Source organism: Lolium rigidum, chromosome 4, assembly GCF_022539505.1.
Source record: "Lolium rigidum isolate FL_2022 chromosome 4, APGP_CSIRO_Lrig_0.1, whole genome shotgun sequence".
Lineage (NCBI taxonomy): Eukaryota > Viridiplantae > Streptophyta > Magnoliopsida > Poales > Poaceae > Lolium > Lolium rigidum.
This window is the reverse complement of record NC_061511.1, coordinates 181,839,451-181,865,739: the sequence shown is the minus strand read 5'-3', so window position 1 is coordinate 181,865,739 and position 26,289 is coordinate 181,839,451.

Here is a 26,289-nt window from a genome sequence, read left to right as displayed (position 1 = left end):
ATCCTGGCGGAAACAGCTCGAAACAAAACACGTCGAGAAAACGATATACGGACCTCCGGGGGTCCGGGGATTTTATAATAAAAGTTTCCGGAACAAACGGAAAGTACCGGATCGAACCGAGTCGGAAAGGGGCGACGAGGCGGCCGGACCATAGGTCGGCGCGGCCGGCCGGGGCCCGCGCCGGCCTGTGGTTTCGCCCCCTCGTGCGTCTTTTCCACTCCGTTTCGAACTCGTAATTTTTCATATTTTCCAAAAACAACAAAAATAATGTTCGGAAAGTAAATCGCGAACTTTTCATTACCAGCATTGTTACCTATTCAAAGTCGAGTTCTGGCGGACTGTCAATTTGTCCCTTGATGAAAGCTTCCGGTGTTTCCACTCGAATAATATCAACATCAACATTATAAGAATCACCTGAGATATAATGCTTGAGTCTTTGTCCATTCACCACTTGCGTAGCATTGCCTTGGAGAGAGCTAATTTTAATTGCTCCTGAACGATACACCTCCTCAACAACATATGGTCCTTCCCATTTCGAGAGTAGTTTCCCTGCAAAGAATCCGAGACGAGACCGATACAATAGGACTTTATCCCCAATATTAAACTCTCTTTTGATGATTCTTCTATCATGCCATTTTTTAACTTTTTCTTTAAAGAGTTTAGCATTTTCATAAGCCTCACTTCTCCATTCATCTAGAGAACTTAATTGTAGCAACCTCTTATCACCGGCAAGTTTAGGATCTTTATTTAATTCTCTAACAGCCCTATAAGCTTTGTGTTCTAGCTCTAAAGGTAAATGACAAGCTTTTCCAGTAAACCATTTTATAAGGTGACATTCCCATGGGGTTTTTATAAGCAGTTCTATAAGCCCATAGTGCGTCTTTCAATTTACTAGCCCAATTCTTTCTAGATTTATTAACGGTTTTCTGCAGGATAGATTTAATTTCTCTATTTGATAGTTCTACTTGACCACTACTTTGAGGGTGATAGGCGGATGCAATTCTATGATTAATACCATACTTAGCAAGAGTTTTTCTAAAACCTCCATGAATAAAATGAGAACCTCCATCGGTCATAATATATCTAGGTACTCCAAATCTAGGAAAAATAATATCTAAAAGCATTTTTAAAGAGGTCTCACCATCAGCACTTTTTGTAGGTATGGCTTCCACCCATTTAGTAACATAATCAACAGCAACAAGTATATGAGTGTTACCTTTTGAAGAGGGAAAAGGTCCCATGAAATCAAATCCCCAACAATCAAACGGTTCAATAACAAGAGTATAATTCATAGGCATTTCATTGCGTCTGGAGATGTTACCAACCCTTTGACATTCATCACAAGATAAAATAAACTTCCTTGCATCTTTGAAGAGAGTTGGCCAATAAAAACCTGATTGTAGAACCTTTTGTGCGGTTCTATCTCCGGCGTGATGTCCTCCATAAGCATTGCCATGACATTTACTCAATATCTCTTGTTGTTCATATTCGGGAACACATCTTCGCATAATACCATCCACTCCTTCTTTATATAAGTGTGGGTCATCCCAGAAATAATGCCTCAAATCATAAAAGAATTTCCTCCTTTGTTGAGCTGAAAAGGTTGGAGGCAAGTACTTGGAAACAATAAAGTTAGCATAATCAGCATACCAAGGACTGTCTCGCGAGCTCACCTTTATCACAGCCAATTGTTCATTTGGAAAACTATCATTAACGAGAACAGGATCATAAACAATATTTTCCAATCTAGACAAATTATCAGCAACGAGATTATCAGCACCTTTCCTATCTACAATATGTAAATCAAATTCTTGCAAAAGAAGTACCCATCTAATAAGCCTCGGCTTAGCATCTTTCTTTGTCATTAGGTATCTAATTGCAACGATGATCAGTATGAATAGTAACTTTTGAATCAACAATATAAGATCTAAATTTATCACAAGCAAAGACTACAGCTAATAATTCCTTTTCAGTAGTAGCATAATTTCTTTGAGCAGCATCAAGAGTCTTGCTAGCATAATGAATAACATTTAATTTTTTATCTACTCGTTGTCCAAGAACAGCGCCTACAACAAAATCACTAGCATCACACATAATTTCAAAAGGTAAATTCCAATCAGGAGGTTCAACTATAGGAGCAGTTGTTAAGGCTTTCTTTAGAGTTTCAAAAGCTTCCTTACAATCATCGTCAAAAACAAAAGGTACATCTTTTTGAAGAAGATTAGTAAGAGGCTTTGAAATCTTGGAGAAATCTTTAATAAATCTCCTATAAAACCCAAGCATGACCAAGAACACTACGAATACCTTTAACATCCCTTGGATAGGGCATCTTCTCAATAGCTTCAACTTTAGCTCTATCAACTTCAATACCTCTCTCGAAATTTTATGTCCCAATACAATTCCTTCATTAACCATAAAGTGGCATTTCTCCCAATTAAGAACAAGGTTAGTTTCTTCACATCTCTCGCAAAACTTTATCAAGGTTTCGTAAGCAACTATCAGAAGAGTTCCCATAAACGGAAAAATCGTCCATGAATACCTCTACAATACTTTCACAAAAACCATGAAAAATAGCATACATGCAGCTTTGAAAAGTAGCGGGAGCATTACATAAACCAAAAGGCATACGTCTATAAGCATAAGTTCCATAGGGACAAGTAAAGGTGGTTTTCTCTTGATCTTTAGCTTTAACGACAATTTGTGAAAATCCAGAATAACCATCAAGAAAGCAAAAATGAGTATTTTTAGACAATCTTTCTAGCATTTGATCAATAAATGGTAAAGGGTAATGATCTTTCTTAGTAACTTTATTAACTTTTCGAAAATCAATGCACATTCTATACCCTACAACTACTCTTTGAGGAATGAGCTCATCATTATCATTAGGCACAATGAGTCATACCTCCTTTCTTAGGAACGCAATGCACGGGACTAACCCATCTACTATCAGCAATAGGATATATAATACCGGCTTCAAGAAGTCGTAATACCTCATTCCTTACCACTTCCTTCATCTTAGGAATTAGACGACGCTGAGGTTCAACAACAGGCTTCGCATCATCTTCCATATTAATGGCGTGTTGGCATATAGAGGGAGAAATCCCCTTCAAGTCATCAAGAGTATAGCCAATAGCACCTCGGTGTTTCTTCAATATTTGCAATAATCTTTCTTCTTCAAACTCGTAAGTTTAGAACTAATAATAACAGGATATATTTTCTTATCATCGATATGAGCATATTTAAGATTATCGGGTAAAGGCTTTAAATCAAAAACAGGATCTTCCTTTGGTGGCGGTGTTGTACCCAAGTCTTCCACTCAGGTAAATCATGCTTGAGAATAGGTTGGCGAAGAAAAATCTCCTCAAGCTCCTCTCTTTCTTTCCTAAAAACTTCACTCTCGCTATCCTCCAAATGTTGCTTGCAAAGGATTGTTAGGAACAAGAACAATAGATGCACACTTTGCTCCATTTTAAAATCATTACTAGGCAAATCAGCTTTATAAGGAGTTTTAGTAAATTTAGAGAAGTTAAACTCATAAGATTCACCAGCAAATTTGGTCAAAATTTTCTCTTTCTTGCAATCTATAATAGCTCCACAAGTATTTAGAAAAGGTCTACCAAAAATGATAGGACAATAATCACTAGCAGCAGAACCAAGTACCAAAAAGTCAGCAGGATATTTAATCTTACCACATAGAACTTCCACATCTCGAACAATACCAATTGGTGAAATAGTTTCTCTATTAGCCAGCTGAATAACCACATCAATTTCTTCAAGTTCACAAGAATCAATTTCGTGCATAATCTCAGTATATAGCTCATAAGGTATAGCACTAACACTTGCACCAATATCACATAAACCATAATAGCAATGATCACCAATTTTAACAGATAGCATAGGAACACTAGCTTGTTTGGGTTTATTAGGATGTGAAACAATATTAGAAGCATCTTCACAGAAAATAATATGACCATCCTCAACATTTTCAGTCACAAGATCTTTAACTATGGCAATAGCAGGCTCAACTTTTATTTGTTCCTCAGGTTCTCTAGGTTTCTTTTCACTTTTATGAACCGCACTATTTATAACAGAGTACTCTTTCATTTTAGCAGGAAAAGGAGTTTTTTCAATATAAGCTTCAGGAATAACGCGATCAGCAGTTTCAACTACAACACACTTATTAATAGATGAATCAATTTTATCTTTATACGGTTCATGATACTTATCAAAATTCTTCTTAGGCAATTCATAATGAGAGGCAAAAGCTTTATAAAGGTTTGCAGCAACTTGAGAATCAAGGCCATATGTAGCACTAATATTACGAAATGTATCGGTATCCATAAAAGCTTCAATGCATTTATAATCATAAATTATACCTGATTCTCTATCTTTGTCGTTCTCCCATCCTTCAGTATTTTCTTGGATCCGATCAAGAAGGTCCCTTTTAAACTCTTCTTTGTTGCGTGTAAATGATCCAGAACAAGAAGTATCCAACAAGGTCTTGTCTTGAAAAGAAAGTCTTGCATAGAAATTATCAATAATAATGTTACCAGGAAGCTCATGAATGGGGCATTTGAGCATTAAAGACTTCAATCTCCCCCAAGCTTGGGCAATACTCTCTCCATCATGAGGCCCGAAATTATATATGCGGTTCCGATCTTTGTGAATTTCACTTGGAGGATAAAATTTGGAATAGAATAAAGGCACAATGTCCTCCCAATCAAGAGAATCACCATTCTTCAGAAATTTATACCAATGCGCCGCTTTACCAGACAGCGATATAGAGAATAGTTTCTTCCTAACTTCATTCATAGCAATACCCGCACAATTGAATAACCCGCATAATTCATGCAAAAACAGTAAATGATCACCAGGATGGACAGTTCCATCCCCTTCATAGCGGTTATCCATAACATGTTCAATAATTTTCGTAGGTATTTTATATGGTATTACTTCCTCACCTGGCGCCTCATCCACTACCGTTGCAGTAGTAGTAGATTTCCCAAATAGAAATCGAAGAGAAGATCTCTCCATAACGACTTATAGCAGCAGGCAGAAATAAAATCAGCACAAACAGTAAAGGTTTTCCTTACCAATTCCACTTACCAATAGCGCTTCACTCCCCGACAACGGCGCCAGAAAATAGTCTTGATGACCCACAAGTATAGGGGGTGTATCGTAGTATCTTCGATAAGTAAGAATGTCGATCCCAACGAGGAGCAGAAGGTGTTGACAAGCGGTTTCGATGAAGGATTCACTGTAAATGCTCACGAGACAAGTATTCGGGGGTTTTGATGTAACGGTTGAATAAAGTACGAGTATGTAAAGTGCGAGAATAACAATTGCAGCGAGTGGCCCAATCCTTTTTAGCACAAAGGACAAGCCGGTTTGTTTACTTATAATGACCAAACGTTCTCGAGGACACATGGGATTTTAGTCTAGTGCTTTCGCTACATACGGCTAAATAATCTTCATTGTTTTGATAAGTGTTGTGTGGGTGAACCTGTGCTAATGTACCGCCCTTCCTAGGACTAATACATACTTGTGATTATACTTCTTGCAAGCATCCGCAACTACAAGAAAGTAATTAAGATAAATCTAACCACAGCCTTAAACTCTGAGATCCTGCGATCCCTCCTGCATCGATATACCAACGGGGGTTTAGGTTTCGTCACTCCGGCAACCCCGCAATTGGCAAACGAGTACAAGATGCATTCCCCTAGGCCCATAAATGGTGAAGTGTCGTGTAGTCGACGTTCACACGACACCACTAGAAGAATAACACCACAACTTAAATATCATAACATTGAATATTACTCAACCATAGTTCACTACTAACAATTAGACTTCACCCATGTCCTCAAGAACTAAACGAACTACTCACGAGACATCATATGGAACATGATCAGAGGTGATATGATGATGAATAACAATCTGAACATAAACTTGGTTCAATGGTTTCACTCAATAGCATCAACAACAAGTGTAAATAGATACCGGGAGAGTTTCCCCTATCAAACAATCAAGATCAAACCCAAATTGCTACGGCGGTGACGAGGTGCTGCGGAGGAGATGGCGGTGATGATGGTGGAGATGATGATGATGATGGTGATGGAGATGATGTCCAGCTCGATGGCGGTGACGATGGCGTCGATTTCCCCCTCCGGGAGGGAATTTCCCCGGCGGATTCCTGCCCGCCGGAGAGCTCTTTTCTCTCTGGTGTTCTCCGCCCCGCAGAGGCGGGCTGTAACCCTTCGTGAGGATTCCTCCGTGGCTTGGGTCTTCGGGACGAAGGGTTTGGCGAAGAAAAGGAGGCGAAAGGGGTCGTGGGCCCCCCGACCACATGGCGGCGCGGCCGGGGCATGGGCCGCGCCGCCCTAGGGTGTGGGCCCACCCCGGGTCCTCCTGGCCCCTCCTTCGGCTCCCCTCGTCATCCGGAAAAATAGGATTTTTGGTAAAACTCCCTTCCACGGTTGATCTTCCGAAATATTGCATTCGACGGTGCTTTTTCCAGCGAGAATCCTGGCTCCGGTGCTTGATCTCCAAATAATCATGAAACATGCAAAATAGATGAAATAACACAAGTATTGTGTCCCAATATGAAATATATCAATGAATAACAACAAATTATGATATAAAATAGTGATGCAATTTGGACGTATCACCACCTCATGCCGCATTTGTAGCACATTTATGATGATAAAAACAATTGTTCCCGCCGAAGTCATCACGATCATAGTATCCGTGATAAAAGTACTGGACTCGATCATATTACAGACCGGGACGCGAATTGAACATATATAGAAGAAGCAGTTCCGCGACGACGATGGCACATCCTAAGTCAATGCTGACCCATCGAGCACGACGACCTCGTCGTGCTCTACCTAGTATGGATGCTCCGTCGGCGATGCCGATGTAGTCGCGGTTCCGATGCAGGTGTGCTCGCCATTATCGACACAGGTGTACTAGCCGATGCTGTCGCGGACGCGCCTGCTGGTGCACCCGCTGCTTCCGGAGGTGAGGTTGCTACCGCTTCTTTGGCCGCTGCAGTTTTGGCATCGATCTCGTTGAGGAACATGACTTTGCAGTAGTTGTGCGCCGCCAGCATCTGGGGATCCATTCCATTTGGAGGCGCGGTCAACAATGAGAAGTTCTATTTGCGTTTCTTGAGCTCCATCTTCTCTTCTTCGCCCACCATTCGTTGGCTTTTTTTGTCGCAGACGAGCAGGGTCGAGGAGACCTCCGCGAGGCACTTGTTGATTGACGACTGTGTCTTCTCGGTCGTCGCTGCTTCCAGCAAGGTGGCCTTGGCACCCTTGTTGCCAATAGGGCGCCCTGCCGATGTTGCGAGCGGCGCATCTAGATCAATGGCACCATCTTTCCCCTTCGACTAGGCAATACGCGTCAACCGCCACTTCTCGCCAAGTTTCAGCTTGCTATAGCAATGTAGCAACACGAAAGGCCTAAACCCTTATGAATTCTTCCAGTACAACCGCATGGGGTGGTCCGACTAATCAAAGGAAGTGCAAAATACTATCATATATCAGATTTTCATTGAAAGAGACGCAATAAAGTGGTGGTAGTAAGAGGCCTACCAAGTTGACGGTGTTTGTGCCGCTATCCCCTCTTGTCTCGAGCTCGGAATGGAATCCATAGAACATGTTCACTGACTCCTGGATGATGGTCCAGCGCGTCTACATTGCCTTTTGGCTCCTCTTCATTGGCATCGTGCGGTAATCCTTGCCGATGCTTGGGCTCATCAAATTATGGCTTGATCCTTGCACAGTACTTTCCGTACCTTTGATTGGAGTTGATGCCGAGTATATGCTCACTGTCGCCCACGAGTCGCACAGACACTGATCTTCTAGATCCTTCCATTTGGGGCATCAAGAGCCCAAGTATGTTGTCGCCTTCTTCTTCATGTCGGCCGTGTCAACCTTGATGAACTCCTCTGCCTCTTCAACATCCTCCACCTTGTCTTCATCCTCGACGTCCTCCTCCTCCTCCCTGTCCTCCTCTTCATCCTCGCGCGTTGCTTCCTCTTTCCCGCCCTCCGGCATTTTGTCGAACGGATAACTGGGGCCTCGATCTGGAGCGGACCCCTGCGGCCAGTGAAGGCAACGCCGTCCGCACCGTTTCCTTGCTGATGTTTTTCATCGTATGTCGGGGAGAACAAGGCGTTCGGGTTGAAGCTGCCGTGCGCCAGAGCATCCTCGTACTGCGGCGACAAGTGCGATGTCAGGCACCAGGGCGTCGCCGCTACGGCCTCGCCAAAGAAACCGGGGGTCGACGGGGATGCCTCTCCCAGTATTTACGCGCTCCTCGAACAACTCCATGGGCTCGCGGTGGTCACAGTGGCACACGCGGCCAACGCGGCCTCTGTTGCACAAGCGACGTTGTTGCCTTCCTCGCTTGCTCCACCACCCCCCGGTCCCTCCGCTCCGCTGTCGACAACCTACGATGTAGGTAGTCTTCCTGCCAACGTTCTTTGGTCCACGACTTCGGCTTCACCTTCTGTGTCGACGCCTTTCGCGGCTTCGCGGAGGACGCCTTTGGCCCTTCTTCGCGGCCGCCTTGCCCATTGGTTTGATGGACGATTGCTTGGCCGACTTTTTGGGGATTGTCGGCGCAATGACTACGATTGCCGACGGCTGTCTGGCTGGGAGAGAGAGTAGTGGCGGCGGGAGGGAGAAATGAATCAGCAGGAGAGGGGCAAACGAAATATTTGGGTACTCCATGGGCTCGCGGCAGGAAGTGGCGGGAGAACAAAAGTCACGTAATTAAATTCCCTTCATGTGCCAATGACGTGTCAGGCCCACCGCTCACGACTCTTCTCCGCGTTCTGTTCGGCGCGCCCGCAGCGTCCCGTGTGGAGCGGGGGATAGCCTCGGGGCACCGGACACCTGATGCATGTAAAATGCATACATGAACTTTGTCCTTTATCATATTGAATTCTCACATATTTGAAACATATATGATGTTATTACCATGTTGTACGATGTTTTAGGGGATTTTCTAAACAATCCCCTCTCCTCCGATTCTAATTCCGTTTGGCAGAAAACGCCTCTTTTTAGTGTTTTTAACATTACAGGAGCTACGGGACTCCAAAAATGGAAAGGTCAGGTGCTACATTACGGAATTTTAGAGACAAAAAAGATGGGCTGAAGAGGGACACCAGGAGACCAACAGACTGGGAAAGAGGCCTGGTGGCACGCCCTCCCCCTCTGGGCGCACCACCGATCTTCTTTTCCATCTCGATCGTCAGTTTCTCCTCATCTTTTCGTGAACCGACTTGTTTTGACCTAAAAACTAATATATATGACCCCGGGGGATTTCATCAAGGCTACGACAGCGGAGACCAAAAACAGATAAATAGAGAGTCAGCAGGCTGACACCGGTGGAGATCGGAGGGGGGAAACGCTGCCGGAATCGCCTCCGGTGAACTCCACCCCCTCCGGTGAAGGCATGACCACCATCTTCATCATCATCTACATCAACACCATCTCCATCTACCCATTGTAATCTCTTGGCATACATGATGTGTGAGGTAATCTATCTTTTTCTTATGATGTATTGTACCTCTATCTCTTTGTTTGAGTAGTGAATTGTTCATGGCAATTGTAAGATACTTTGTGATGGTTGCATATAAGTATTTGTTATCATCTATGATGATATTTTGTACTAATATATGAGTGCACACATATGTCGGGGGATGCATAAGGTTGTCACCGTTGCATGTTGATAGGGAGAGGGACCGCGGGAGCTGATAGAAACCTTGTCCTAATTCTTAGATGCATGTTGTATTAATAATGATTAATCAAACGGGAGGTATATCTATGGGGACCTTTAAAATTACAGCGGTGGTTGGACTTTATGTCTTAATAATTTCCTTGTTGCTCTTAACTGACCTTGGGATCAATCACTAGGGGTGTATTTTCGCATATCCATGGTTACACCTATCTATGGTCCTCTCTAGAAGAAACACCAAAAAATACTATGATGAGATTCACTAATTGTGACAACCACACAAATGAAGTAGCAATTTGCTAGAATAATTACTCCCTTGAGTTACTCAACTTCACTCCACTTGACTCCACTTCATCTAATTTTACTTTACTGCACTTTACTTGTCTTGCATTTCAATTTCAGCACTTGTAGATTCATAGTAAAAACCTCTTCACACAAACACACCATATCTCCTAGCTTTTCATAGATGGCCATATAAGTGGGTTATAGGGATTTAGAGAATAGATAGTTTATCTTCAGCTCCTCGTGGGTTCGACACTTAAATACTTATCGAATTGTACTGCGGTGATCCCTTGCACTTGGAGGTTATCAATATCCTTTTCTGGCGTCGTTGCTGGGGAGCGTAGCGCTAGGCTTCTATTCTTGTTTGCATTGCTAGTTTACTTTTAGTACTTTTATTTTAGAAAACGGAAAATACCAAAAATACTCATGTTATGAGCACAAGTATGAATATCAATGACATCTTGTTTATGTACTTGAATGTTGCTGAGATTGCTAAGAAACATAGGGAACCAAAAAAAGGTATAAGATTAGAATTGTGCTTGAAAATGCTAAATTCTATTGCGATTGAATTGCTTGACTACTATGATGATAAAACTGTTGCTCTGAATTAATTTTCAATGTAGATCCCATAAAGAATATGTTATTGCATCTTATCATCGTTGCGATTATGCTCATTTAGGGATGGAACAAGTTGAGCAATGTGTTACTTATTTGTAAGCATGTGAATTATACACCTTACTTTGTGAACAAGAAACTTGTCCTCTATCTTCTAATTCTAAAAAAATCGCTCATAGGTATCCTTAATTATTGTATAATCCACTATCGTGAAAATATTATGAAAGAGGAAGAGATAAGAGCCCTCTTTATGTATTCATGTTATTTAAAATGCAAGATATTGGTAATTATATGTATTGGTTACAATTTATTTGTTGTTATTTATTCATATACAAAATGATAATGCATAGGAAGAAGGTGAGACTTAAAAGTTAATGGTTTCAAATCTTGCAGTGTGCTCCATATGATTTCAAGTAACTTTTATTTGAGAACACCTTTATATCCTTGTTAAATAGCTTTACTTATTATTACATATTAGTGATTTTATGAGTTTTAATAAAAGAAAAAAAAAGTATGGAAGTTATTTAGAAGGATGAGCAATGAAAACATTGGGGTCGACCTTGAGCATCTGTTGTTCATGCCAATGAAACCATTGCAAAGTATATATCATTAAAACTCTTCCTACAGTAAAATAAAATAAAAGTAGTGTTTCCTTTCTTTATATATGTTAGCTTCTTGAATAAAATGGTTTCCCAATGATTCCTTTAGTTCCCATCTTGTTAGAAATTATAATATCATTTGTTTGGAGAACTAACAATTTTGTAGACATTGGAGTCTCATGGAGATGGGAATATTTATTTGTTTGAGATGAGTAACATGATATTATGAGGAAGAATTAGAGTACCAGAAGTAGCAAGATCATAAGCTTGGGGATGCCCATGCATCCCCCTCTTCTTTCAAATATCTCAAGTAAATCATTTCAAACTCATGTTCTAGTTTTACCTTCATGATCCCTTTAAATGTTGGGATTTCTATTTTCGTGCCCTCGGGTCGTTAGTTGTACTCAGTTTTCCCCAGCCCCTTAGTTTTTTCCTCAGTTTTCCCCAAGCCTTTGTCTGAAACCCGCAGAAAGAGCTCAGACGGAAGGAATCCGTTTATTTGAACGTTCGGTGCTGACGTGTGGGGCCGCGTCGTATGTGGGGCCGCGTCGTGTGGGGTTGGTAGGAAGGGACCGTGTGGGACAGCACGAGACCGTGTTTGGTTGTACGTGAGAGCTGGGTTTTGTCTCTCTCGGCCCAAATTGGCATTTTTAACAGCACCTTTTCCCCTCTTTCTCTCTCTGTCTTTTTCACCAAATTAGTATCAAATCTAGAGAAGCTTCTATTTCTGTCTTTCTTCAATTATTTATGCCTTTTGGCCCTCGTTTTTCCCCAATATGGCAGCAAATCTAGTAGCAAATCTAGAAGCTATTATATGATAAATTCACAGCAGCATAATCAGAAAACTAAGTATAATACATAGGTAAACTGCATACAGCAGCCAAAAGCAGCCAATAACATTGTTAATGTTCACGACAAACTAAGCTGGAAAAAAATACAAGACGCACACAATGTATGGCCAACAAGAAGATTAGGATACCCCAGGATGAATGAATTTGTTATTCATTCCTTATATATTTCTCCGTCGCTCCAGCCGTGCTTTATCCCGAGGAAATATTCATTGAACTCCCGCCGTCTGTAGTGTGCGGCCAATACATCCTCCAAACGGTATGGCCTGTGTTCATTTCTCAGACCGTAGCTTCCTAATCTATGCACATATTGTGGCGACTCATCCCAGGAATTTGTATCATGAAAGTACTCTCTGGTATAACCCAAATCCGCGTAGTAGATGCAGCCAGGTCGAAGAGTCGGGTGCACTCTGGTGTCGACGGAGATACACCGGATATAATGCACGAACAAGGCATGAATACCAATGTTACTGACCAGATGGAGAGAGCGGCTCTGAGTGTCCACACGGTACACCACAGGCGTGTTTTTCATCAACACAAGCAGCAGATCACCATCCGACTTCACAAGGTAGAACTTGTCACGTCCAAGTTCTGGAAATAAAATTAGTGTCTCCATCTTGACACTGCTCGCGCGCTGCTGCTTCTGTACATTGGTGCACACTATTCTTCCGGACTAAAAATTGTCCGAAGCTATTGCATACAGTTCACCATTGAACGGGGTAATGCAACGCATACTATAGTTCTTGATCGAAAATCTTCCTTCTCCCCAACCATGTTCATATATATCCTTAGTTGGAGTGCTCTCATCGACCCAACCAAGTTCCTCCGGGTAATGTCTGCAAGCGAAGACCATAGTCGGGGAGTTGATTGCAGCGATCGAATCCGGAAAAACGGTTGGCATCTGCGCCTCAAACATAGTGTTTGATGTCTTTGTGAGTGGGTTCAGAAGCCGTATCTTGTGCGGCGGGTTCTTCTGGGCAAGCACGATGACGCCACGGGAAAAGCCGACGAAGTAGAATCTAAAATATATTCATGAAGATAATATTCAGCACTAAGATTGAAAATAACAATAGATTAACCCTATAGATATGGAGGAATTTGAACCTTGCACGAACTGCAGATAGATCTATGGTGACGTAGCGGGATGTGCCGAGATGGAGGAAGGTGAACTCAGCGGCGCGTGGAAGGGCGTGGTCTAGCATGATCCATTCGTGCAGGTGCACGTCGGGATCAGGTAAACCCGAGCGCCAATTTCTACAGACTTGCCTCATAGCGAGTAGGTGTCCACGTACTCCTCATTCGCCAATAAGCATTCGCCGATCTTGTGAAGTGGTCCGTCAGCCGTGAGACAGGCCCAGTTCACGGAGGCGCCGCGCTTGGATGCGCCGCCCTCGGAGGCGACGGGCTTGGAGGCGACGGGCTGGGAGGCAACGGGCTCGGAGGCGACAGGCTCGGGGGCGATGGCCGCCGGCGCATTCTTCTTCTCCATCGCCGGCAGGGGAGCGCTCGTACGGCGGTTGGGGTTTTTTGGAGAAGTTGATGGGACGTGAGAGGGGTGGTTTCGTGCGTGAGCGAGAATGAGACGTACTGTATCCAGAGGGAGGGAGACTTATGCGTCCTAAATGCAACCCGCGTCCTACGCGTCCACTATTGCACGTCTGCACCGCGACACGCGTCAACAATGGCACGTCTTCCACTTCTGCACCGCAACACGCGTCCTCGAGTCTAACCCTGGAAATTTAGATATACTCAGGTATACCCTCGAGTCATATACTAGCATTTTTTGTGTGCTCGGTTTTCGCCTTGAGTGCTAATACCGGCTAGTGCAATATACTCGCTTTACCCTCAAATGGCTGGTCAACAGAGAGTCAACAAATGGGATTAACTAGTTAAATGAGTTATTTAATGTGCAAAAAATTCCCAAAAAGAGTGGCACTTACTCATGGAGTCTTTAGCACAAATTGTCAAATCTCAAATCATAGATAAATCATAGATAAATCAAGTTTTACCACCAATTGCCACTTCTCAAATCACCTAGTAGCTATGAAGGTGCATGGTTTTCCACAATAAGCCCTACCCAAAACAGCTTTCCCCAAAACATACTTTGTCTGAATGAGGCCATAATTTTCACACTCATGTATATTTGTATTGCAAATAGTTTGAGGTAGGCCAAGATGGGTTTCATTGTACCAAACACGCATTTTCCATTTTTTAAATCTCATATTTGAATCCCTTAGTCTGTTTACTACTCACTTGCCCTTGGTTTCTTGATACTACTCAGTTTTGCCCTCTCCCTTCACAAATTCTCACAGACGCCCAACATTGCCCTGATTGGTCTAGCCGATGTCACGCGGATCGTGCCCGCCGACCGTTGATCGTAGGATTTAACGGGCAGGATAACCCCTATCTCTCTCTTTCTCTGGTCGGGGCCACCACCCTCTCTCTCTGTCGGCGGTTAGCTTCCACCCTCTATGTATGCTTAAGGGCGGTTACCCAGTGGTTACCCAGTACGCTAAAGTTTGGTTTTCTGCATTATTTTTCACGAGCTAAATTATAAACTCTTTTAGGCATTATTTTTCACGCAAAAGATGATACACCATCACCAATTTGTTGTAGCCATTACTTTTCACGCAAAAAAATGATACACCATCACCAATTTGTTTAGCCATTATTTTTCACGCAAAAAAATGATACACCATCACCAATTTGTTGTAGCCATTACTTTTCACGCAAAAAATGATACACCATCACCAATTTGTTTAGCCATTACTTTTCACGCAAAAAATGATACACCATCACCATTTATTTTAGCCATTACTTTTCACGCAAAAAATGATACACCATCACCCATTTCTTGTAGCCATTATTTTTCACGCAAAAAATGATACACCATCACCCATTTCTTGTAGCCATTTCACGCAAAAAATGATACACCATCACCCATTTCTTGTAGCCATTTCACGGTAAAATGATAAACTATCACGAATTACCATTTCTTTTAGGCATTACTTTTCACGGTAAAATGATAAACTAAATCACGAAGTTCCATTTCCGTCAAAATAGTCCGCATTACTTTTTTGTTGAGATATATACCCCCACAACGGTCATCTCCTCCTTAAATTATTGTGTAAACCCCCACAACAGTCACCTCCTCCTTAATTTATTGTGTAAACCCCTACAACGGTCATCTCTCCCTTATAAACACCCACAACGGCCATCCCTTGTGTCAATAGGTTCCGCCTCTCTCTTCTTCGTTCACATACACTTGATCATCCATTGCCATGGCTTCCACGTCTCGGACGCGGACCGGAAGGGGAAGGGGAAGGGGAAGGGGAAGGGGAAGGGGCGGCCGGGGTGGTGGATCATCATCATTGCCACCACCACCGTCGTCAACACTGCCATTGATCATAGAGGAGTTCTTCATCGTCATCTACAAAGACCCTTTGGTCAAGAAGGTACGTACGCGTTCACACATATATGATGCAAGTGATTAATTATGGGCATGTTCTAAAAAACCTTTAATTTCAAACGATCGACGCTCGATCTCTTTGCGAGCACTCCCAAAAAGTTTGCGGACTATCTTGACGGCCAGGAGCCGGCTAAGGTGTATCTGCGAGCAGCTGACTCGCGGTCCTCGTCTCTGGACCGTGGAGGTCCTATTTGACGGACAAGGCCGGATGTATCTCGACAAGGGCTGGGAGAATTTCGCCATCGCGCACGGTGTGGATTTCGGCTGCAACGTACACTTCAAATATGAAGGCGATGATGTGCTCAAAGTGAAGGTGTTCGACGGAACAATATGCAGGAAGTACTACTACTCAGACGACGAAGATACTGACGATGAAAGTGACGACGACATGAAGCCATGCATCCATCCCCTTTAGATAAGGGGATTATGACCAACAATATATGTGTAGCTTCATATGCATCGATTTAGAGATCTACTAGCTATTTTCTATATATTTAGAGATCTAGCTATTTTCTATAAATTATGCACAATGTTTAGCATAAGAGTCACTTTAGATTAAGCTACGAAAATAGTCACCTGCCATGGGCTGAGGCGGCCCCACGCAGTGGCTCTATATTATATTCTCTAAATAAATAGACAACCCCAGCGGTCATTGGCTGCGGAGGCCCCACAGAGCGGCAATATATGATTTTCTATAAATAAATAGACGACCCCACTCGGTCATTGGCTGCGGCAACCCCACGGAGCGGCAAATATATGTCTTTTCCTCGAAAAATAGATGACCCCACCGGTCATTGGCTGCGGCAGCCCCTCGGAGCGGCAATATATGACTTTTCCGAAAAATAGATGACCCCACTCGGTCAATTGCTGCGGCAGCCCTATAGAGCAGCCCCATTTGTCGGCACGAGACGGGTCGAGAGGAACCGCCCTCTGTGCAGCCCCACCCGTCAGATTAACGGTAACGGTATGGCCTCTGACCTGACGGCAACCCTCCCGTCCGAGCGTCTGCGAGGGGTTTCAAACTAGAGGGATGGGAAAACTGAGGAAAAACTAACGAGCTGGGGAAAACTGAGCACAACTAAGGACCCGAGGGCACGAAAATAGAAATCCCTTAAATGTTTGTTGGGACCATGCTTTTATTTAAAAATGTTTATTTTTTATATGAATTCTTGATGTATAATGTTAGTTTTGTTTTAGTTTACTATCAATTTTTTACACATTTGGATGTTTGAAGTTGCAAACATAATATGGAGTTGTTGTTTTCTGCGCTGCACTTTTTAGTGTATGATTTTTGTGATTTTTTTGGTAACTCATAAAATCTTGGTATATTCACAGTAGCTTTGAACTTTCATCCTCTATTTGCATGTAAATTGGCTAAAATTAATAATGTGTATAAGTCGTGCTAAAAATTTAGTTTTGCTGAAGATAAAATTCTGAACAGATTTATCCATAGTATGGTAGATTCATTCATTTGAGTATCAAAATGACTTTTACTTGGAAATTTTGATATAATAGAATGAGTAGAAAATTATGTAATCTCTTGTTCATTAATATATAATTTTATTCTTGAGTAAAATAGCAGCAAGCATGATTTTGTTTGTACCTCTAATGTCACCGCATAGAAAAGAATGGGCAGAAAAGTTTGTGTTAAAGTTTTTTCAAAGGGAATGGAGGAATATTACACTAAGATAATTCAAGTATGATGAATATAATAAGATTGGGGATGCCCATGACACCACACTTGACTCACTCAAAAACTTCTGGTTTGAGCACCTCTAAACTCTGTTTTTTGATCAACATAAAATTTTCACAAAAACTTGAAGCGTCCTTGTTTTATTTGCGTCTAGTTTTGTTTTTCTAAATGAAAGGACCGTCATATTGAGTGTTCATAATGCATATGCATGAGCTGCTGGACCAAACTCTCAACCTCTGAATGTTCAAAGTAAATTAAGTTGCATGATTATAAAAGAAAAAAGAGGAATGCCTAAAAGCTGCTGGACCAAACTCTCAACCGTCATATTTCTAGTTTCACATGCTCTATTGAGTAATGATTTGTTATGTGCCTTATTAAGTGCTACTTCTTTTGTTTGATGATGAATGAATAGTTTTTGGATACTATTGCATGCTTTTAGACCTCTTGCTAGCCAAAAGATGTGAATTCTTACACAAGCATAGACTTGTTTCCAAGCTCAACTCAAATCCAATGTCTGTCATACCTACATGTATAGTACTTTCTATTCCAATTATAATGTGTGTGTTTTGCCTCCAACCTTTTCAAAATATCCTTTTGTGTAATTTAAAGCTCATAAGAAAGTAAGGTGTGGAAGGAAAATACCACTATGCATGTTGTGGGTTTGACTGATTATGAGTAATGAGCTAGACCATAACCATGTTTACTGGGAAGTCTTTCAACATTGCACCATGCGTTGATAATCATTTCTTTTGTTTTGTTGATGGCTATCTGTTGTGGAATGAATAAAGGTTATTTAAGAGTAAGTATGCATACATTGTTAGATAAGAGCAATGGGCCGCTAACCGAAGCCATGCTTAATCATGGTGAAAGTTTCAAAGAACGAGCATCCTCAATAAGAAGAGTGAAAAAAAAGTAAAAGAAAAAGAGCCATGAAAAAAAGTGGAAAAAGGAGAGAAAAGAAAAAGAAAGAAAGAGTTTGAGAAAAAAAGTGAGAGAGCGTTAGAGAGGATGCTCAACGTCTGTTGTTCATATTGTCCCGGTATGGATGGCCTACAGTTGAGATACCCATCTCCTTTGGTCCTTTGTACATGCGGCATGAAGGTACCCCATTGTGATACTTGCTTGAAACATGTATGTTGAAAAGTCTTGGTAACCAGAAGTTGCGAAACAAGAGGTGTAGTACTTAGCATTCAATAAAAGGAGGCAACACTTACTCATAAGAGGTCAAACTCATGACACATAGATATCTTCATACATGAGATACTGGGTACCCATCCTTAGTATTATGTTGACATGAATTGCATAGCTCAAAACCATATTTCATGCTCTCTAATTTTTATTTTTTAGCACATTGATACGTCTCAAACATATCTATAATTTCTTATGTTCCATGCTAGTTATATGACAATACTCACATGTTTTATATACACTTTACATCATTTTTATGCATTTTCCGGCACTAACCTATTAACAAGATGCCGAAGCGCCAGTTCCTGTTTTCTGCTATTTTTTGTTTCAGAAATCCTACACAGGAAATATTCTCGGAATTGGACGAAATAAAAGCCCACGGTCTTATTTTGCACGGAGCCTTCCAGAAGTCCGAAGAGGAGACGAAGAGGGGCGACGAGGCGGCCACACCCTAGGGGGCGCGGCCCCACCCCTGGGCGCGCCACCCTATGGGGTGGGCCCCTCGAGCGTCCCCCGACTCTGCCCCTTCGCCTATATATTCTCTCCGTCGCGAAAACCCTATCACCGAGAGCCACGATACGAGAAAAGTTACTGTGACGCCGCCGCCGCTAATCCCATCTCGGGGGATTCAAGAGATCGCCTCCGGCATCCTGCCGGAGAGGGGAATCATCACCGGAGGACTCTACATCATCATGCCCGCCTCCGGATTGATGCGTGAGTAGTTCATCCTTGGACTATGGGTCCATAGCAGTAGCTAGATGGTTGTCTCATCCTCTTGTGCTATCATGTTTAGATCTTGTGAGCTGCCTATCATGCTCAAGATCATCTATTTGTAATGCTACATGTTGTGTTTGTTGGGATCCGATGAATATTGAATACTATGTCAAGTTGATTATTGATCTATCATATATGTGTTGTTTATGATCTTGCATGCTCTCCGTTTCTAGTAGAGGCTCTGGCCAAGTTGATACTTGTAACTCCAAGAGGGAGTATTTATGCTCGATAGTGGGTTCATGCCTCCATTGAATCTGGGACAGTGACAAAAATTTCTAAGATTGTGGATGTGATGTTGCCACTAGGGATAAAACATAGATGCTTTGTCTAAGGATATTTGTGTTGATTACATTACGCACAGTACTTAATGCAATTGTCTGTTGTTTGCAACTTAATACTGGAAGGGGTGCAGATGCTAACCCGAAGGTGGACTTTTTAGGCATAGATGCATGCTGGATAGCGGTCTATGTTCTTTGTTGTAATGCCCTAAGTAAATCTCATAGTAGTCATCATGATATGTATATGCATCTCTATTTGTCAATTGCCTAACTGTAATTTTTCACCCAACATGCTATTTATCTTATTGGAGAGACACCACTAGTGAACTGTGGACCCCGGTCCATTCTTTTACATCTGAAAAACAATCTACTGCAATCTCTGTTCTCTGTTGTTCTTTGTAAACAAACATCATTCTCCACACCATACGTTTAATCCTTTGTTTACAGCAAGCCGGTGAGATTGACAACCTCACTGTTAAGTTGGGGCAAAGTATTGTGATTGAGTTGTGCAGGTTCCACGTTGGCGCCGGAATCCCTGGTGTTGCGCCGCACTACACTCCTCCACCAACAACCTTCACGTGGCCTTCATCTCCTATTGGTTCGATAACCTTGGTTTCTTTCTGAGGGAAAACTTACTGCTGTGCGCATCACACCTTCCTTTTGGGGTTCCCAACAGACGTGTGCATCACGCGCCATCAAGACTGTTTTCTGGCGCCGTTGCCGGGGACCTGAAGAAAATTTACACCACAAAGATTTCTATCTCCCACGTCAACTGCACGCCAGCAGACTGTTTTCTGGCACCGTTGCCGGGGAGATCAAGACACGCTGCAAGGGGAGTCTCTCACAGCCAATCTCTTTACTTTGTTTATTGTCTTGCTTACTTTATTTTATTTTTGTTTTGTTTGCTTTATTTATATCAAAAACATAAAAAAAAATTAGTTACTTGTTTTACTTTACTTAATTTAGTTTGCTTTACTTATTTTTATTACTGTTAAAATGAATACTCCTGAGAACACTAAGTTGTGTGACTTCACTAGTTAGGCTTAATGGAAAACAAAAAAAAAATAGAGATCTTTATGAACTTTATATTGAATTAGGACATGATGTGTTTGAAGAGAGAATTAAAAAACCCATGGAACTTTGTTTGCAAAATAGTTGTAGTAATGTTTTTAGCATGAATTCTTTGAACACTATTATTTTTAATGCTATGGAAAAGTATAAGCTTGGGGAAGCTGGTTGTGATATTTTTAGTCCCCCAAGCATGGAGGAGAAAATTTACTTTGATGATACTTTACCTCCTATATATGATGATTATGGTGATGAGAATAATAATGATAGCTATCTTATTGAATTTGCTCCCACTACAATTAATAGTAATGACTATGCTTATGTGGAGAGTAATAATTTTATGCATGTAGCTCATGATAAGAATATTTCATGTGGTAGTTATATTGTTGAGTTTGTTCATGATGCTACTGAAAATCTTTATGAGAGAGGACAATATGGTTGTAGGGATTTTCATGTTACTAAAACACCTCTCTTTTGCTTAAAATCTTGAAGTTGCGCTTGTCTTGTTTTCCTATGCTTATTGCATTATGCTTACATGACTTGTTTATTTACAAGATCCTTTTCATAGGAAGTGGGTTAGACTTAAAAGTGTTTCTTATTTGCTTTTGATGCTCTCTTTTGCTTCAACTCTTATTTCTTGCGAGAGCATCATTAAAATTACTGAGCCCATCTTAATGGCTATAAAGAAAGCACTTCTTGGGAGATAACCCGTGATGTTTTTATTTTACTCCTGTTTTGTTGTGTCTTGGAAGTTGTTACTACTGTAGCAACATCTCCTTATCTTTACTTTATTGCATTGTTGTGCCAAGTAAAGTCTTTGATAGTAAAGTTGATACTAGATTTGGATTCCTGCGTGAAACAGATTTTTACCTCGTCACGAATTTGAGTAGATCTCTCTGCAGGAAACTCGTAAAATGCTGAAAACATTCATGCGTGATCCTCGGATATGTACGCAACTTTCATTCAATTTGAGCTTTTTCATCCGAGCCTCGTTAAGTGCCTCGAAAAAATTCGTCTTTACTGGATCGTTCTGTTTTGACAGATTCTGCCTTTTATTTCGCATTGCCTCTTTTACCGTGTTGAGTGGATTTCTTTGTTCCATTAACTTTCAGTAGCTTTGGGTAATGTCCGAAGTGTTAAGAATGATTGTGTCCTCTCTGAACATGTGAATTTTTGATTATGCACTAACCCTCTAATGAGTTTGGTTTGAGTTTGGTGTGGAGAAAGTTTTCAAGGGTCAAGAGAGGAGGATGATATAATATAATCAAGAAGAGTGAAAAGTCTAAGCTTGGGGATGCCCCCGTGGTTCATCCCTGCATATTTCAAGAAGACTCAAGCATCTAAGCTTGGGGATGCCCAAGGCATCCCCTTCTTCCTCGACAACTTATCAGGTCACCTCTAGTGAAACTATATTTTTATTACTTCACATCTTATGTGCTTTACTTGGAGCGTCTGTTTGTTTTTGTTTGAATAAAATCGGATCCTAGCATTGCTTGTGTTGGAGAAAGACACGCTTCGCTTTTTCATATGAACACTGGTGTTCTTAGCTTTACTTTACTGTTCATGGTGAAGTTGAAAACCGCTTCGTTGATTGCTATTTGGTTGGAAACAGAAAATGCTTCATGTGGTAAATGGTATATGGTCTTGAATAATTTGATACTTGGCAATTGTTTTGAGCTCTCATAGATCATGTTTAAGCTTTTGCATCATGTAGTTTAAACCTATTAGTGGAGAACTACCATAGAGCTTGTTGAAATTTGGATTGCATGATTGATCTCTCTACAGTCTAGATATTTTCTGGTAAAAGTGTTTGAACAACAAGGAGACAATGTAAAGTCTTATAATGCTTGCAATATGTTCTTACGTAAGTTTTGCTGTACCGGTTCATACTTGTGTTTGCTTCAAACAACCTTGCTAGCCAAAGCCTTGTACTGAGAGGAAATGCTTTCTCGTGCATCCAAAAACCTTGAGCCAAAACTCATGCCATTTGTGTCCACCATAACTGCCTACTATGTGGTATTTCTCTGCCATTCCAAAGTAAATTGCTTGTGTGCTACCTTTAAAATTTCATTCCTTGTCTTTGCAATACATAGCTCATGGGAAAATAGCTTAAAAACTATTGTGGTATTGAATATGTCGCTTATGTATCTTATTTCTTATAAGTTGCTTGTTGAGCGGTAACCATGTTTCTGGGACGCCATCAACTTTTTACACCTTTGTTGAATATCATGTGAGTTGCTATGCATGTTCGTCTTGTCTGAAGTAAGGGTGATTTATCATGATTAAATGGTTTGAGTATGCATATTATTAGAGAAGAACATTGGGCCGCCAACCAAAGCCATGTATCATGGTGGAAGTTTCAGCTTGGACATTAATCCTCAATATCTTATGAGAATATTATCTGTTGTTGAATGCTTAAGCATTAAAAAGAGGAGTCCATTATCTATTTTCTATGTTGTCCCGGTATGGATGTCCTCAAGTTGAGATCTATTAAAACTGAGAAATCAAATGTGATCTATCTCCTTGGACCTTTGTACGGTTGGCATAGAGGTACCCCTTTGTGACACTTGGTTGAAACATATGCAATGCAATGATAATCCATGGAAGTCCGAGCTAATTAGGACAAGGTGCGGTCACTATTGGTATTCGATGCATGAGGCTTGCAACTTATAGGAGGTTTTATGCATAACACATATGAATTATTACTACCGTTGACAAAATTGTTTCCATGTTTTCAAAATAAAAAGCTCTAGCACATGAGTAATCCATCCTTCCCTCTGCGAAGGGTCTTTCTTTTACTTTATGTTGAGTCAGTTTACCTACTTCTTTCTATCTTAGAAGCAAACACTTGTGTCAACTGTGTGCACTGATTCTTACATGTTTACTTATTGCACTTGTTATATTGCTTTATGTTGACAACTATCCATGAGATATACATGTTAAAATTTGAAAGCAATTGATGAAACTTAATCATCCTTTGTGTTGCTTCAAAACCTTCTATTAAGAATCTATTGCTTTATGAGTTAACTCTTATGCAAGATTTATTGATGCTTGTCTTGAAAGTACTATTCATGAAAAGTCTTTGCTATATGATTCAGCTTGTTTAGTCATTATCTTTACCATTGCTTCGAATCACTTCATTCACTTCATATGCTTTACAATAGTATTGATCAAGATTATGATAGTAGCATGTCACTTCAAAAATTATCCTTGTTATCGTTTACCTACTCGAGGGCGAGTAGGAACTAAGCTTGGGGATGCTTGATACGTCTCAAATGTATCTATAATTTCTTATGTTCCATGCTAGTTATATGACAATACTCACATGTTTTATATACACTTTACATCATTTTTATGCATTTTCCGGCACTAACCTATTAACAAGATGCCGAAGCGCCAGTTCATGTTTTCTGCTGTTTTTGGTTTCAGAAATCCTACACCGAAAATATTCTCGGAATTGGACGAAATAAAAATCCACGGTCTTATTTTGCACGGAGCCTTCCAGAAGTCCGAAGAGGAGACGAAGAGGGGCGACGAGGCGGCCACACCCTAGGGGGCGCGGCCCCACCCCTGGGCGCGCCGCCCTATGGGGTGGGCCCCTTGAGCGTCCCCCGACTCTGCCCCTTCGCCTATATATTCTCTCCGTTGCGAAAACCCTATCACCGAGAGCCACGATACGAGAAAAGTTACTGTGACGCCGCCACCGCCAATCCCATCTCGGGGGATTCAGGAGATCGCCTCCGGCATCCTGCCGGAGAGGGGAATCATCACCGGAGGACTCTACATCATCATGCCCGCCTCCGGATTGATGCGTGAGTAGTTCATCCTTGGACTATGGGTCCATAGCAGTAGCTAGATGGTTGTATTCTCCTCTTGTGCTATCATGTTTAGATCTTGTGAGCTGCCTATCATGATCAAGATAATCTATTTGTAATGCTACATGTTGTGTTTGTTGGGATCCGATGAATATTGAATACTATGTCAAGTTGATTATTGATCTAGCATATATGTGTTGTTTATGATCTTGCATGCTCTTCGTTGCTAGTAGAGGCTCTGGCCAAGTTGATACTTGTAACTCCAAGAGGGAGTATTTATGCTCGATAGTGGGTTCATGCCTCCATTGAATCTGGGACAGATGACAGTAAAGTTCTAAGGTTGTGGATGTGCTCGTTGCCACTAGGGATAAAACATCGATGCTTTGTCTAAGGATATTTGTGTTTATTACATTACGCACGTACTTAATGCAATTGTCTCGTTGTTTGCAACTTAATACTGGAAGGGGTGCGGATGCTAACCCGAAGGTGGACTTTTTAGGCATAGATGCATGCTGGATAGCGGTCTATGTTCTTTGTCGTAATGCCCTAAGTAAATCTCATAGTAGTCATCATGATATGTATATGCATCTCTATTTGTCAATTGCCTAACTGTGATTTGTTCACCCAACATGCTATTTATCTTATTGGAGAGACACCACTAGTGAACTGTGGACCCCGGTCCATTCTTTTACATCTGAAATACAATCTACTGCAATCTCTAATCTCTGTTGTTCTTTGCAAACAAACATCATTCTCCACACCATACATTTAATCCTTTGTTTACAGCAAGCCGGTGAGATTGACAACCTCACTGTTAAGTTGGGGCAAAGTATTGTGATTGAGTTGTGCAGGTTCCACGTTGGCGCCGAAATCCCTGGTGTTGCGCCGCACTACACTCCTCCACCAACAACCTTCACGTGGCCTTCATCTCCTACTGGTTCGATAACCTTGGTTTCTTTTTTAGGGAAACCTTACTGTTGTGCGCATCACACCTTCCTCTTGGGGTTCCCAACAGACGTGTGCATCACGCGCCATCACACATACATTCCCTCCTTACTTTCTTGTGTTCAAGAGTCAAAAGAAATATTCATGGAAAAAGAGTTCAAAGATTCTTTCAATAATTCTATAGGATTCTCCTAAGCATGCTTTATGACTCATATTACTTATCATTCATGTTTCTTACAATGTTATTTACTATTATATATGCTTTGTAGAATGTAAGAGTTATCACTTGATGAGTTCATATTACTTATTATCATTCTTTATTGACTGAACCTTGTGATACTTTGCATGATTATTTTGAAGCTATATATAATAAACTCGAGAGTTCATGTTAGTTTTATCATCTTTATGCTCGGGACGAGCATAGGTTAAGTTTGGGGATGTTGATGCATGTAAAATGCATACATGAACTTTGTCCTTTATCATACTGAATTGTAGGATAACGTTGCATAGAAAACAAAAATTTTCCTACCGCGAACACGCAATCCAAGCCAAGATGCAATCTAGAAGACGGTAGCAACGAGGGGGTATCGAGTCTCACCCTTGAAGAGATTCCAAAGCCTACAAGATGAGGCTCTTGTTGCTGCGGTAGACGTTCACTTGCCGCTTGCAAAAGCGCGTAGAAGATCTTGATCACGATCGGTTCCGGCGCCACGAACGGGCAGCACCTCCGTACTCGGTCACACGTTCGGTTGTTGATGAAGACGACGTCCACCTCCCCGTTCCAGCGGGCAGCGGAAGTAGTAGCTCCTCTTGAATCCGACAGCACGACGGCGTGGTGTCGGTGGCGGTGTAGAAGTCCGGCGGAGCTTCGCTAAGCAAACCGGGCAATATGAAGTGGAGGAGCAAAGCTAGGGTTTGGGAGGGGGTGGCCGGCCACTCAAGGGGGGCGGCCAAGCTATGGTCTTAGG